The 16,746-nt window shown below is 39.6% G+C and overlaps 1 protein-coding gene and 1 long non-coding RNA gene across 2 annotated transcripts in view; one reads left to right on the forward strand and one right to left on the reverse strand.

The window, feature by feature from the left end:
* The window catches only part of LOC124089395 (uncharacterized), a 33,333-nt gene extending 20,666 nt beyond the window's left edge, over nt 1-12,667 (reverse strand). The window contains exons 1-2 of the long non-coding RNA XR_006850728.2: nt 12,518-12,667; nt 12,208-12,348 (exon numbers count right to left, since the gene is read on the reverse strand). This is a non-coding gene — a long non-coding RNA (uncharacterized LOC124089395). The remainder of the gene's footprint in view (nt 1-12,207; nt 12,349-12,517) is intronic.
* The window catches only part of Ccdc90b (coiled-coil domain containing 90B), a 180,013-nt gene that overhangs the window by 44,417 nt on the left and 118,850 nt on the right, over nt 1-16,746 (forward strand). The gene's annotated exons all lie outside the window — the stretch shown is intronic.

Here is a 16,746-nt window from a genome sequence, read left to right on the forward strand (position 1 = left end):
TGAATAGTGTAGATTTTTCTTTTAGAAGGTAATTGATTATTGTTAATCACCTTGAACTTGTGTAGGCCAAGTTTTATGCTTTATTAGGGAAGATCTGAGGAAGTTTGGGGTTTGTTCTAAGCTCCTCTAACCTTGCAGATCTCGATCTCCAAATTTTGTTGTACTAGTCAGCTATTCATCACTGTGACCAAAATACCTGACATAAAAACTTGAAAGGAGTGAAGATTTATTTTGGCTTATAATTGCAGAAGTTCCAGTCTATGATCATCTGACCCCATTGCTTTGGGCCTGAGGGAAGGCAGAATATCATGGTAGAAGGGTGTGGTAGAGCAAAGCTGCTCACATTATGGTAGCTAGGAAGCAGAGATAGAGAAGGGACTGGGGACAAGATAAAGTCTCTAAGGGCATGCTCCCAAGGATTCATTCCCTTCAGCTAGGCCCCACGTCCTAGAGTTTCCACCACTTTCCAGTTGTCTCTTCAAATTATTAATCCATTGAATGGATTAATCTATGAATAAATGAAAGTCTCTGTGATCTAACCATTCCCCCAAAACCCTACTTCTGAACGCTGCTCCACTGGGGATCAGGACTTCAATAAATGAATCTTTGGGAGGCAGTTCATATTCAAACCATAACATCTGTCCTCCCTATAGATCTTTTCATGACTCTATTTTGGGCTTTGCTAAAACGAATCTGGAGTGGGCCTTGCTCTAGATATGGTCCTTCTCCTCAGGCATTGTCTTTCTGGTGACTCATATCCTCAGAGTGGTAATGAGGTTTCTCTGCTCTGGCAGCAATAGACTGCCAAAGTCTCCCAACTATGCTTGACCTCTAATATCTTTATTCCACCTTCAACGCTGTAGCAGGCATTCTTCCTTAAATTTTTATATTCTTATTCTGCACAGGCTTCAGTTCAGGTCTAGGAGAACAACTCAAATGCCCAGATTTCTGGAGTGTCCTCTCTGCACTCAGGAGTTCCTTCCTGTCTACTGCCCAGCCCCAGGGATTTCAGCTGCTTCAGCTGCCTCAAACTCTACTCTCTGACAACTCAATAAAACTACCATACTCTGCTTCGATTCCAGCACATAGACCTACAGTCAGAAGATTCTTAGGAAATAATCCAGGAAATCAGAAGTCACACTTTGTTAATGGTTAATTTGAATTGCCTTGATTGGATTAAGAGATGCCCAAGACTAAGAGGTTTCTGGGTGTGTCATTGAGGATGCATCTAGGAAAGACTGGCATGTGGGACAGCAAACTAAAGTGGGGAACCTCCTTGACTATGGGCAGCACCATGCAATAGGATGGTGGCTTGGATGGAATAAAAGTTGGAAGAACATGGAAGCAGCAGCAGATGCAAGTTCTATTCTTCTTCAATGGGTTCTTGATTGCACTGCGATTTCCTGAGGATATCAGACTCTCACTCCTTCACTCTTCCAAAGCGGACTCTGCCAGTGACTCTCCAGGGAGTTTCCAGAAACCTTTGGTCTCAGACTGGGGTAATATCATTGATCCCTTTTGTTCTGAGGCTTCAGCCTCTTGAACTGGGCAACTACTGGTTCCTCCTGCAGACAGCCATTGTGGACCATCCAGCTTCTGGTCTTGTAAGCCAATCTAATAAATCCCCTTTTTTATAATCATACTTCCTGTTGATTCTGTTCCTGTAGAGAACCATGACTAATACACAGCTTGTGAGATTTCCTTCATTCCAACTGACTAGCATGGACAATTATCCAGCATTTAAAACAGATGCCTCATATGTTTTGTCCAGTCTTCGGTTGTTCATGATTGAGGGCTAGCCAGTACCAGGTTTTATGTTACACATAAAACCAGAACTCAACTAATAATTGCTACTCTTCATTATGTTATGAGTCAGGCTCTATAAGCAATGACCAAACAGACTCCATTTTACCCCGGCACTCCAAGTCATATAAGAAATGCTTCTCCCCATGGGAAAGCCCCCACTCTGTACCCATCAACAGTTGCTTAGCATTGCATGTTTGGCAACACAAAATGGAAATTCTTATACAATGTAAAATTGTTCTCTTTTTGGTTCCCATTTCTCTTGGACAATGTATCTTGTCAGAGAATGATTGTCTAGACGTTAGTAACCATTCTTTAACTTACACTTAACTAGGGTCATTTTGACCCACTTCCCCTTCTGCTTATGATTTTAGATCTCATGACATTTGTTTATGGTTTTGAATCATAGTGACAGCCCCTTATGATTAATGTGGTTTTGGACTATAAATATGTACTCTAACCCTTGGAGGGGGTCAAAGAGTGTAGACTTGTACCCTGCCCCCTGACTCTCCAGCTGGTGGATCTGGACCACTGGGTAGTGAATAAATGTTCCATCTCCTGCTTTAAGATCATTCGGTAATTTACTGCAACCTCACCATAACAATTATGAGATAATTTTAGACTTATAAGATTTGCAAAAATAGTAGTGAGAGTTCCCTAACTTCTCCTAACATTGACATCTTTTTGTTTTGGTTTTTGTGGTTCTGGGGCTCCAACCCAGGGCCTTACACAAACTAGGCAAATACTCTGCTATTGAGCTACATCTCCAGCTCCTAATGTTAATATCTTGTGTAACCAAAGCACATATATTAAAATTAAGAAATTAGCATTGTTATATTCTATTATTAAACTTCAGTCTCTGTTCAGATTGCATCAGTATTCCCATTTAGGTCCTTTTTCTGCCCAAATTCTCATCCAAAAATCTCCTTGCATTGAGTCATTATGTCTCCTTAATGTCCAGTTTATTATAGTTTCTCCAATTTTCTTATTGTTTCATAACATTGAAACTTCAGAGAACTTAAGTTATTTTGTAGAATGTCCCCCAATTTGAAATTTTCTTGTTTCCTTATGATTATATTGTGGTTGTCTATCCATGAGAAGAACACCACAGAGTTGACATGCTGTTCTCAGTGGGTCATGTCGATGGGTACATCATCTCAAAACATCAGTACTGGTGATATTAATATTAACAAGTAGTTGAGGTGGTGTATGAAAGGTTTCTATCCTGTAAAATTACAATTTTCTCTTTATACTTAACAAATATGTGGGCAAGGTACCTTGAGATTATGCAAATATCCTGTTCTTAAACTTTCATCCATTAATTTAATGACTACTTGTGGATCTTGCCTGCAGCAATTACTATGGTGTCCTAATAGTAATCTTTCATTTCCTTCATTATTTCTACATTTATTAGTTGGAATTCTCTAAGGAAAAGTTGTCCCTCCCCTACTGATCTATTTATATATATATATATATATATATATATATATATATATATATATATATATATATTTAAAATTAAATATATATATATTTAATTTTTAAAACTGACATAAAAATTATATATTTTTGATATACAAAATAATGTATTGATAAATATATAAAATGTCTACATTTAACAAATCAAGCTCAGTACCTACATTTTCATATTATATATCATATTAGATCTTTAATCTACCTAATATGTTGATATAGTTATGAAGGTCATATTTTTTACACAAGAAAAAGGCACTAAAAAATACTTCTAAGAAAAAATAAAATAAAGAATTTTTTTCCTTTTCTGAAGAGTTCCTGCATTCACTGCTGATTTGTAATGTCTTGTTAGTATATGCCACCCTTCTATACATATTTGGAGTTGCTATTGCTCTCATTCTGTCTCATTGCTTGTGAGAAATCTGCTCAGGACCTCTCTCAGGAACCCCCTTGCCTCTCATCTTTGCTTCTTCCTGTGAACTGATTTGTCTCTCATCTCCTCTCTCCTTTGGCTTTTTCTGCTTTCTCATCTTGCGTATGATTCAATTTGGCTGTGAATCCCAACTCTATTTCAACTTCTAGCTGCAGTGCTCATCACCAAGTGATAAGTGTTCCATGCCTTTCAGTTTCAATGCTCAAAAGAGGTAGAGATCTTGATTGACCCAATCCATCATGAATTCCTTGAATTTATTAGTTAGGAGATTATTGCCATGCTGTTTGGAAAATGATTAGCATTTATTTATGTCCAGATTATGATTTTTTAAAAAGCATGTTTCTCAAAATCATTTTATATGTTCTTAAATATAATCTTGAAAGGTAGCAGAATATGATGAACAAAAGTATAGACTCTGAAGTCAGAACAGAGAGGGTTGGAACTATGTACTCATCATATGATGAGTATGTAATACCTTAACCTTACTTAATGTCTCTCCGTTTCCTTATCTGAAAGCTGAAGATTCTAACACTTAGTTGTCAGAATTAAATATAATAAGATATATTTAGTCTGACAATAAATATTAATATAATGCACAATATATTATATAATTATATTATTGCTATTACATAGTAGAATTTTTATGATAAGATTCAAGTTACTATATACCACATTTTTTAAATCTATTCATCTGTTGTAGGGCACCTAGGTTGGTTCCATAGTTTAGTATTGTGAGTTGAGCTGCTATAGATATTGATGTGGCTGTGTCACTGTAGTATGCTGATTTTAACTTCTTTGCCTTAAAGAAGAATGAAATTATGGCATTTGCTGGTAAATTGATGGAGCTGGAGAATATCATGCTAAGCAAAGTAAGTCAATCCCAAAAATCCAAAGATGGAAGGTTTTATGCAGATGCTAACTTACAGTAAGGTGGGTGGCTAGGGAACAACAAAGGTACTTTGTATTAGGCATAGGGGAAGGGGTATGGGGGGGAGAAGGACAGTAGAATGTGCATATGACTAACATAAACAGTGTGAATCTACATCATGTACAACCAGAAAAAGGAGAAGGTGTATTCCGTTTATGTATGATGTGTCAAAATGCATTCTACTGTCATGTATAACTAAGAAGAATAAAAAAATTCAAGTTATTGGCCAGATGATTTTCACTTAACAAAAATCCTATAAGTGTATCCAAAACATGTAATATCCGTGTCTTGGTGCTTCAAGCTTTGATTTTGCAAATGAAATTGGCATTTCATTTGAGGCAGAAATATTCATCATAAGTCTCTTGAGGCTGTCAGCTTTTTTTTTTTTTTTTTTTACAGCTAAAAGGAAAGCTTTATTGGAAGACAAAAACCAAGACCAAAGTACATACAGATGTTACAGTTTTTGATTGCAAGACTTAATGTTGTGAATATGTTACTATCCCCCCAATTTATTGATGATGCAGTGCAATTGCAACAAAAAGCTTTGATGATGGAGTCCAGTAATCCTACCACCTAGAATTCCTGTCCTTGGTAACTCCTCTTCTAGAGTGTGGGTGGAACCTGTGACTTGCACCTAACCATAGACCATGGTGAGAGTGAAGGAATTTCATCAGAGTTTAGGTTGTGCTTTAGAGCTTAGCTCCTTCTTGCTTGCATTGTTGGCACTCGCTCTCCCCAGTCCCCCACCCCCACCCTTGCTCTCTCTGATGAAGCTAGAAGTCATCTTGTGACTCTTCTATGGAAAAGCCCCTTGATAAGCAATTAAAGAGGCTGCAGCCACAAGCCAGCTCCTGCCCACAAATAACTGGATGCTGTCAACACTGTAAGTTTCCAGAGAATCCCCCCGTGGTCCAACTTTGAGATGATTGAGGCCCCTGCCTCAATCTTCACTGCAAACTTGTAAAGACACTGAGCCAGCAGAATTGCAGTAATTGAGAGGAAATAGATGTGCGTTGTTTTAAGTGCTAAGTTTTATGGTAATATGCTAGGCAGCCATAGATAACAAACCATTCTTCTTTGATCACATTTTGCTCACATTTTAAATATAAAATGACAACCACCAAGTATGTCAACTTAATTTTGAATATGGAAGTGTTAATTTTGGGGGAAGTAGTACCGGAAATTGAACCCAGGGACAATCTACCCTGAACAACATTCTCAGACTTTTTTTTTTTTTGAGACAGGGTCTGGCTAAGTTGAGGAGACTGTTCCTCAAGCTTTCAATCCTCCTGCCTCAGTCTCCGAGTAGCTGGGATTCCAGGTGTGTGCTTGAAGTGGTGGTTTCAACGTCTTTTAGTCTTCTGCCAAGTGTTCTGTGTGACTCAGAGTGGTGTTGAGGGATTCTCACATGAGTCTGAGAAACTTGAATTATGAATAGGGTAGACATTTAAAATATAAATAATTCAGCTATGTGTATGTATGTGTAATACAGAAAAAATTAAAAACTAATGATGTTTTTCCTGCTGGACTCAGCATTACTCTCAGAAATAATGACTATTAACACTTTTTTAAACCTTCTCAGAAAATAAATTTCTCACACATAAACCACATATGTACCTTATCCATGCACACAAAAGGGAACATACTCTTTATACGGTTATTTGGGTCTTTTTTCACATAATTCACCCTGCCAACCCGTAAAGACCTACCTTAACAGTAATTTTGCAATTATTGTGTGGTTGGACCATAATTTAGCTAGTTCATTACTTTAGGGCCTTTGCATTTCTTACCATCTCTATTTTAAACTATCAAAAGCAGTACTACAATAAAAGAAAAAAAGACATAAATAAAGTAGTTCTGCAGTAATTTGCATGTGTTAATGAACATATAGAAAGATTCCTAGCCATGAAACTGAGAATTAAAGTATACTGAAGTTTTTATGCATATTAATAATTTCCTCTTTAAACTATCACAATAATTTATATTCCATTGTCAAATTTTTACCCACTTTCACCAACAGCAGGTATTATTCCAGTTTAAAATTTTTACCCATCTCATAAGTGAAAATCACAAATAATTTTTCTAAAAATAACTCAAACATTCAAGCTTGGTTTCTAACCAAATGTCTTCATTTTCAGTATTTTTTTTGAAGACATTTTACTTTCAGGTTTTTCTAGTGATCCTAATACTGTGAATTTTCATCTCTGAGTTCATGATACAGACAGACTTCTTTTTTAAAAAAAATAACTTTAGGTCAGGATTTTGACCTGTTTTATCTTAGGGAAACTTCCTCTCATCAGCAGGTTAAGATCTCAAGCATTCGTGTCACTGGGTGATGCTGACTGCAGTGAGACTCAATGTCAGAAAAATATATTCTGCATCAAGAAACAGGCAGGGAAAATGGGGAAGGTATCAGTTGGACATAAGATGATAAAGTCAAGGCTCAGGGTGCTGGTGATATTTCTTTCAGGTTTCATAATTTAAGTTTTTTCAAAATAGATCATATTTTTGTCATATTCTTTCCCTTTTTTCTTAGAGAAAAGATCTGGATCTCTAAAATCAAAAATATTTTTCATATTCCCTTAACTTAAAATATCCCTGATTTTTAAAATCATAGTAAAATTGGAAGAAGTAGAAGGGAATAATAAAGGGGAAAATACATGGAAAATTACAGAGAAAAAAAAGAAAAAGAGTGAACAGTCTTTGGAATACCTATGCTTTACGTACATTATATCTTTAGATCTTTACAATATCCCATGAGACAAATTTTACTGTCCCCATATTAGTTTGCCAAGGCTGCCATAACCACAGGCTGGGTAGCTTCATCAGCAGAAACTTATTTTCTCACTCTCCTAGAGACTAGAAGCCCAAGATCAAGGTGTGAGCAGGGTTGTTTTCTTTCTTCTCATCTCATAGAAGGCAGCCTTCTCCCCGTTTCTTCACATAGACTTCCCTCCCACCTATTTGTGCCCAATTTCCTCTTCTTTTAAGGACACCATTGTACTAGATCAGGGCTCATGCCAATGACCTTGGGTGTTTTTAATTATTTCTTTAAAGACCTTATCTCTGAGTACAGTAACATCTGAGGTACTGGAGGTTAGGAAGTCAACATATAAATTTAGCAAAGACACAAAACAGGCCCATAATAGTTCCTCTTCTATCGATGAGAAAATAGGGGCTCAAGGAAGTTAAATCATGCCTCGAAAGTTTCAGCTGGTAACTGTCAGGGCTAAGATTGGAATCCAGGACACCTTATTCATTTTTCCACAAAATTAAACTTACTCTACTAAAAGCAGTCACAAAATATAAAAGGAATAAAGAGTCTGAAGTCCAAAATCAGCTACTAAAATCCAAACATGGATATTATTATTTCATGACTATATTGGTCAAAATTCTTAGTTCAACAGAAAACAATCTGGGTTTACTTTAAGCAGAAAAGAAATTTAGTAGAAGGATACTGGCTAACTCACAGACCTCATGGGGAAGTTAAACAACAAAAGTCAGAAAACAAGGCAGGGGTTAGGGATATAGCTCAGTTGGTAGAGTGCTTGCCTTGCATGCCCAAGACCCTGGGTGCAGTCCCTAGCAAGACCAAAAAAAGAAAAAAGAAAAGAAAAGTAAACAAGGCAGAACCCAAGAAAAAAAGCTAAGCATCCAGAGTAATGATCAAATTATGTCCAGTCAAGTTGGTTCCACAACATAGCTAATACCACAGCCAATACCACTGGCACTAGGCCCCTGTGGCTAATGCTGGCATTTGACCACAGAGCACTACCTCCCTCTGATGCCTCTGTCTCTACCACACTGAATTCAGAACTCTCTGCTTCTATCACTTGCTTCAGATTCACCAGGCTGAGGCATCTGGGGGTTTGCCTAGACCATAACCATGCTCTGGCTAAAAGAGCTGTGAGTAAGAGAATCTGCAATTTTAGCTTCCAGTCTAGGGATAAGACAGAAGGAATGTTTGGACATCAGACAGCATAAATGAACACTGCAGGGACTTGCCCTAAGCAGCTTTAGCAATGGTCAAAATACCATAAACCAATATTTCTCCTATAGGCCTTCTACAAAGAAGAATACCAGGTTTGATTTTGGTAAATGACATTAATTGCGCTGCTTAAAAATCAGAGCATGAACAAATAGGCTATGAACCTGAGAGGACAATGTGATGTAGAGGCCACACACCTGTATTTTTAGGAGGTAAATTGAATTTATTTTATTCATCATTTATTTATTTATTTATTTTATTTATTCCATGCTGGGAATTTAACCCAGGACCTCATGCATGCTAAACAGGGTCTCTACCACTGAGCCCCACACTCCCAGCCCAAGTATATTGAATCTATATTCCCAAGTCTGCACACCTATTTGATCTAACACTCCAGAAATATGTATCTGGGGAGCTACATACATACCACAAAAAGTGAAATATCTCTTAAAGAAACAGAAATTTCTCCACTAATTGAAGAGCTTTTTATTCAACACACATGATAGACATCAGAAATAAAAATATCAGCAGAGAGAGGGTTTGCTTTGTGTGAGGTGACGAGGGAGGAGACCACAATGTGAGACGAAGAGTCAAGTGCTACAGATGAGGCTCATGAGGTCTCTGGGGGAGAGTTCCATGAGGGGCAGGAACTATAGAAGGGGGATGCAGTGCGTGAGCTGGTATATATATATATATATACAGTCTTTCACTCCAGTATATACTTTAGGGATATGGAAAGAGGTAGAATTAAACTCTGCTATAACTTTTCATATGTTGAAACCTAATCCCCAATGTGAGGATAGTTGGAGGTTAGGCTTTCAGGAAGTGACTAGATGATTATGATGGAGACTTCCTGAATGAAACTGATGCCATTACAAAAGAAACCCCGACAGAATGCCCTCTCCACTTTCCACTCTAGGAGGCTGCAGTGAGAAGATGGCCATCCGTGAACCAAGAAGCAAGTCCTTCCCAGACACTGAATATACCAGCATTTTAATCTTAGGTTTCAAAGCCTCCGGAACTGTGAGAAATAAATTTCATTGTTTTGAGGCCACCCAGTCTATGGCATTTTTGATATGTCAGCCCAAACAAAACAATCTCTCTCATCTCATGAAAATGTTCAGAATATTTCACCTTATGCTTTTATGATATCTTAAGCAGTAAATCATGGACCATCAAATCTACAAAAGCTGGAAACAGATTTAACTCAAACAACTCACAAGAATCTAGCAAATAATTGATGTTCAGAAAGTATTTTTTCAACCAAATGGGATTACATTTATAAGTTAGTTCCCTTTCCAACTTTGTAGCTCAGTTTTCTTCACTATAAAATAAAAAGGTATAGACTACATCAGTCGATTTCTGAGGTCCCTACTGGTGCTGAAATTCTATGACTCCACCTTGCATATCTTTTGAAAATATTCAATTTCTCAATTCAAGTCATTCAAATGTTTACAAATTAATTTATTATAAGCCTGTGGATCCCAGCTGTTGAAATTTTGGTAGCTGGCTGACTTCCTTCTGTCTGGAGTGGCTGAGGCTGTGTCTATAAAATGTCAAAACAATCATTGAGCTCTGTCAAACAGCTCATCAGAGCTGATGGAAGGGAGGGCAGCCAGCTCCCCAGTCTGCAGGGAGTAGTCAGCTCAGTTAAAATGTTTATTCTGTGACCTCAGGCAGATATGAGTCTCGTTGTCTAGATCATTAGGGTCTCAAAGGCACAGGCTCAACATCCCCTCTAACCACAGGAAAAACAAATTATGGAAAACATGTGAGCCTTGAGATCCTTTCTGTAAAAATGTTTGGCGACCCATTCTGTGCTATGAGAATGTGACCTTCCATATTATTACTAACAGTGATGATGCCGTGGAATACATAGCAAACTATTGCCAAAATTTATATTTTCAAGTAGGATTAAAAGACTTTCTTAGATTTGTGTTTCTATGGTGTTTGAATTTAAAACATGAACTTATATTAATTGTATGCCAGAAAACTAATTAAGAGGAAAACCCCTCTCAATATTGTTTTGTGATAATTTTAACCCCTTGTCCCTAGACAGAGAGTTACTTGAAATCCTGATGCTGCCATGTACCCATACCTAACATCTTGAAGATTACTCATTTACATGTAATGTGGTCCACCTCCCAAAGGCAGTGAGAGGACTTACAAGGTGATTCTGAAAACACAACAGCCTAAATATCAAGGAAATAATGTTTTCTTATTAGATCTTCCCAGCAACCACGGTTCTGTGGCTCATTTTCTTACTTCCCGATTTATGCATGATATAAGAAGTAAATCGTTTTAGGCAACAAGGCTGGTTAGCTCACAGGTTTCTTTTCCACTTGCATATTTTATGCTTATCTTTTATGCTTATATTTTATGCTTATCTTTTTAAGATGAGGGTATCACTTGCATATTATTTTCTTATACAAAGACAAAAAATATAAGTATCTAAGTAGAAAATCAGCTAACAAACCTACTGTTAACAAAAGAGTTTTCACCGTCTTGGGCAGCAGTGAAGAAAGAACCACAAATCTAAGCCCTGTTGAAATCTGACAAATGCAATTTTCCCAGCTTTATTTATCTCTATAAACAATTAAACAGGAGGCAGAAAAGATGAAAGAAAAAAATAGTTCATTTCAACCAACACAAGCTTTATCCTTTGTGCTTTCTTCCCTTCCCCCACTTTAACTGCAGCTTCTACAAATGCCTGTGAATTTTTAACATATGGAGGCTCTATCTCATATTTCACAGTTCTTGAAATGACAGATAGTGCACAGGTTGTCACTGTGAATGGCAAATGCAAAGACCGGGAGGCTCAGCTGCCTCCACAATTCAGAGGGGAACTGTTGAGTGGTATTTCTTTACCATTCCAGGCAGGCCTTCCAGCTGTTGGACTTTGTATTTAACTTTTTTGAGCCCCAATTTTCTCATCTGTAGAATAGGAATGTTGATATCTACTTCATAGAGTTTTTAAGAATTAAATGAGATAACATACAACCGAATAGATGAAATTAAGAGTAAAGTACCTAGCACAGGGTTTGGTAGATGCGAGGTGCTCAAACATTACTTGCTGTTTATGAAAACATTGTGGTGTAAGGGCCTGGACTCAACCAGCAGCCTGGGTTTGAATCCTGGCTCTGCCATTTACTAGGTGTTCACTCGGGCAAGTCCTTTATCCTCTCTGCTGTGCCTCTACAGAGCATAAATCATGGTAATGTATATCTGATAAGGATACAAAGTGCTTAAAACAGTATCTGGCCCTATTTAAGTGTGAAATGAAAATGCAAAGAGCTTATACATCATTTAAACTGTGTGGGAAAGAAGGAAGCACTGGACACCACCTCCAGTCACTCATGGCACCGTCCCTGGTGCCAGAATCCAACAATACTCCTTGCTCCCTCACTTCCCCCTGACTCTGTTTCTATTTTTCCTGGAAACTCCTCACCCACTCACTCCTGTGTCAGCCTGTGGCTCTGTCTCTGGCTTTTCCATGACTGTCTCTGAGCTTCTTCACCTTCTGTGCCTCACCATGTGTCTTCACTCCTTTGCAGAAAGGGTTTGGTTGGTGTAGCTACTCACCCTTGGCTCCACTCCTCTAAGACATAGCTCTCAGGCCAGGCAACTGCAGAAGCCAACAGGTCTCCCTCGAGTCCAGTCTCCAGTCTCTAGTTGCGACCATGGCTGCAAATTCATGTGATTCAAAATCCAGCAACTTCTGTCCTAGGGTGGTGGCGGTGGGGTGAGCATTTCAAATTATGGTTTAGTAGTAACCATTAAATTATTAAATCCAATTCTCTCATTTGATAGATAGCATCTTAGTCTGTTTGTGGTACTACAGCAAAATACCTGCAACTTGGTGATTCATAAAGAACATAAATGTATTGCTCACAGTTCTGGAAGCCAGAAGTCCAAAGTCAGGGTACCAACAGGGTTGCTGTCTGGCAAGGGCCTTGTGTCTGCTTCCAAGATGATGCCTGCCTCTGCATCCCCCAGAAGAAACAAATGCTATGTTCTCCATGGCAGCAGCATAGAAGTGCAAAAGGGCCTAGCCTGGTCCCACCGACTATTTATAAGGCAAATAATCCTGTTTATGAAGGGGAAACTTTCATGATCTAATCACTCCAAAAGGCCCCACCTCTTAGTACTGTTGCATTTGGGATTGTTTCAACACAAATCTTAGAAAAAAATGCAAACATTCAAACAATAACAGATGGGGAACTAGGATGGGGAACTAGCAGCCTGGGGAAGTGACCTGCTCAGTATCACACCACTCTACAAGGTAGAGCTCATACCAGTGCTTGTTTCACTCCAAATTGCATCTTCTTCAAACCTCATAAAGTGCTCCGTAAAGACTAAGCACTGGAGAGCTTCAGGGCCCATCCCCTTCTATGTGCTCCCAAGGGATGTAGTATATATCCCTGTCATGGCACTTAGGGTCCCTAAGTCATCAACCTGACTAGGCTGTGAACCACAGAAGGCAGGGGCCTTGTCTTCCTGTCTTGTCATTGTCTTGTCACTTCCTGTCTTGTCAGTGCCCAGTGCCAGGCACTAAAGTAAACACCCATGGAATAAATAAGTGAATGATTGAAAATCTGTTGGATGAGCAAAAGCTGAATAAGACTTAGGTGGGACAAGGGTATGATGAAAAGTCCTGGAAAGATAGCTATACAGTAAGAATCTTCTTATCTGAGGATATAAGGCTAATCATTCATCAGTTAACTTTTTAAGTTTTAAGTTAGGGAATCAAATCAGAGAACCATAGAAAAGTGCCTTAATGTGAATTGCCACTTCTTCCTAATATTCCTTCTCCCAGTCTCTCCTGAAGTCATAGAAACTCAAATTTGAGCTGGCTATGAGGTCAGTCTTCTAGATAGACTGCATATTTCCAGCCTTCATGGAGCCACAAAACAAAGTTCCAACCAACAGGGTATGTCAAAGTGACGTGGGCAAGCTCCATTATATCATGCCCTGTTGCTTCACTGGACATGACACAACTGCTGCCTTTGATAGCAATTTCTATAAGTTACTCATTATAATAAAGTTTTCAAAGGAAAAGCAACTCAGTTTTGTGGAAATAAGCTCTATTTCATATTTTACCAATTTATATAATATATTGACTTATAGATTAACAATTTCAACTACAACTTGCTGAGAGCCATAGCCAAGTAGGAAGGACGCATGGCATTTTTGGTTGAAAGGTGACGCCAGCAAGCCATTGAGATGATAATGATTATGTTAAGATGTGCATTCAATTGGAGATTAGACCCCTGCTGTCTGCCTTGGCCTGCTACTTTGGAGCTCTTGCGGGACTCCTGGAGAGTTCCCATTGGTTGGGGAAGTGCGGTAGGAGGGAATTCCGGAGGAGGGATTTCCAGTTGGTGGAGTGTGTCCTGGGAGAAGGCCACGTGCATGGCATTCGCAGGAGTTTTGGAAATAAAGTTTGCTCCTGCTTGAGTGGCTCGTGATTTTGTGCCCAGCCAGACTGCGGCAACAACTGGAATAAATAGCTTAGAAGCAAATAAGCCTAACTCCTGGTAAGTGAAAACTAAGAAGTAGTAACATTCAGTTAGTGGAGTGAAAGTCTACATGCAAACCAGAGTGTGGCCTCTTAGCTGCAAGAACTCCACCTCCCAAAGGTATCAGTCAAAGTAATCAGAGGAGATATGGCCCCAGTTTACCTGGTAAGCCAGTAACATGAAGTTAAGAGAGGTTCTACCAAAAAATGAAGGGAAAATGCATTTGGAATCTTGGAGGGGAAAACTGGGCTGGAGAGAGAGAGGCTCCTCTCTTCTGCACAGATATCCCTCTTTGGAGTAGTCATCAACTGGCAGTCTCACTGCCTATCACCACCTATCTGGCCTTTCCTACAGCTCAAGCATTCTTAAAGAAGCAGCTTCTCAGATCTGCAGCCTTGCTTCAAGGTAGGAAGTGATAGCCATGAACTGCATCAGTACACAGCTCCTTATAAAATGGTAGAAATAAGGGGGTTTTGCATTTCATGTGGGGAAAGGGAAAGTGGGGATCTTTGGACTCTTTTCAGGGCATGCCAGGACTTCAGGAAACAATTATGTGCAAAGAAGCATGACGGGCTTGGCAGATCCCTTCCCTGGGGCTATTTGCTCACAAGAACAGCCCCCTGGAAAGCAGGGCCCACTCCCACCATGGGACATTTGCCCAAGAAAGGACATCAGACCAGTTCAGTCCTAGAAGCCAAAGAAAGGAGAAGTTTGCCAAAAGCAATCCTGTCCAACAACAGGGAATAGAAGGAAGTTTGGGGGGTTTTTGTTTTTGTTTTTGTTTTTAAGCGGTAGCATAAAGAACAGGAATTCTGTGAATGTTTCTCCCATTAGGTGTGTGTGCCAGCTTGCCCTAGAGAGTTACCAAGGCTTCTATACTCCCATGCTATTTTAGGATGAGTCACAGTCATTTAATTATGTATTTACTTGTCTAATTCCACAAAAAAATGAAAGCCTTTCAAGGGCAGCTTTATAGTTCAGGAACCAACACACACATAGATGCTCATTAATCTTATGACTGAATGAAAGAAATGCTATGCAATAACTAGAGGATTTTTTCAAAGATCTCACTTGACCTTCTTCCAAAACACTGTGAATTAAGAAAAGCAGGCTTTACTATCCCAATCTTATAGATGAAAAAGCCAAAATAACTGCTAGAGTAAGTGGCAAAGTCTTCACAATAGAACTTCAGACTCTTGAGAAGTCCCCGGGGGCTGGGGGGAATGAGAAACCATCACCTCCTGGTGGAGAAGATGAGTCAGATCCTGTTCCTGGCTCAGGGACACCAGTGAGTTCCAGAACCCAGGCTTGAGCCCAGGGATCCTCCCAGCCCAGCCAACTGTCCTTTTACTCTACACATTTCTGTCTGGATATCATCTGGTTGTTTAAATACTGATACTGACAGAGTGAGAGAGAGAAGAAAATGATGAGGAAAGACCAGGGGAGCTCACAGCATGGCACCTGGGTCTTTGTCAACCCTGCCAAGAGAAAGGAGGTCAAGCATTCACTAGTCCAGCTGTGCCAGCCACCGTTTGGGCCCTGGCTGCTGGCAGATACGCCAAACCCCAAAAACTTAATTTTTCTGACCAGCTTCTTTGGACCCTTATCAGAATTTCATTGACTTTAAAAAAAAAAAAAGAAAGGAAGTCTATCCTCCCACCATCCCACTTAAACTATATTAGCAAATATTTGTCCCAATACTGAAGAAAACATGCCCATAATGCTTGGCACTTTTGTCAGGGGCAGCTCTCTCACTGCCTCCTTTCTATTGGGCTTCCCCACAAATATTTGTCCGTATGAGACACAACCACTTGACATGAAATTGTCAACCGTGAAGGACTCTTCTCAACTGCAAAGTGCATTCAAGTGCCCAGCTGACACCTGGAAATGGTAAGTGAGGGAGTTCATACCTGGAAATGCTCACAGACCTCAAAGAGCAGGTGGCTTCTGGGCAGAGGGATGGGGGACAAGCTGCTGCCAGTCCTGGCCCAAGAGAAACCATTAGGAGCCCCTCATCTAGTAGGAGAAATGGGGGATTCCCATTTCACCCATTCCCATGTATCCCACACATTCAAATACCTGGAATGGCCACAGAAGGGAGATGGATGTCCCTAGACGCCTTTTTGAGATCTACTCCCCCACCTCGTGGAAATTCACAGTGCTCTGTCCAGGGTTGGGCCAATTTCTGAGGCTTATGCTCTCATGATTCAGGTCCTAGGTCTGTGCAACTGCCTTTGTTTGTCCCATTGCCTTTTGCCCCAAGAAAATCCACATGTGCCAAGCATTTGGTGCATTTAAGAGAGGCAATAAGGAGGCATCCCATCAAAGAGTGCAGGTTTCTACCATCTAGATCCCACCCTATAACACACACAGTAGAGACACAGAGCCCACGTGTCCTCCAGAACAGTGCAGCTTCCTACCTGTGCTTCCCTGCTTCTCCACCTGAGCACTTTCTCTAGGACTTAAAACTTTCCCCACCTCCACACTGGAAAGCAGTATGGAGATTCCTCAGACAGCTTGGAATGGAACCACTGTTTGATCCAGTTTTCCCACTCCTTGGCATATACCCAAAGGAGTTAAAATCATCATACTACAATGATGC

The sequence above is a fragment of the Marmota monax genome, unplaced genomic scaffold, assembly GCF_021218885.2.
Source record: "Marmota monax isolate L192 unplaced genomic scaffold, Marmota_monax_Labrador192_F-V1.1 WCK01_AAM20220418_F8-fsc00096, whole genome shotgun sequence".
Classification (NCBI taxonomy): Eukaryota; Metazoa; Chordata; class Mammalia; order Rodentia; family Sciuridae; genus Marmota; species Marmota monax.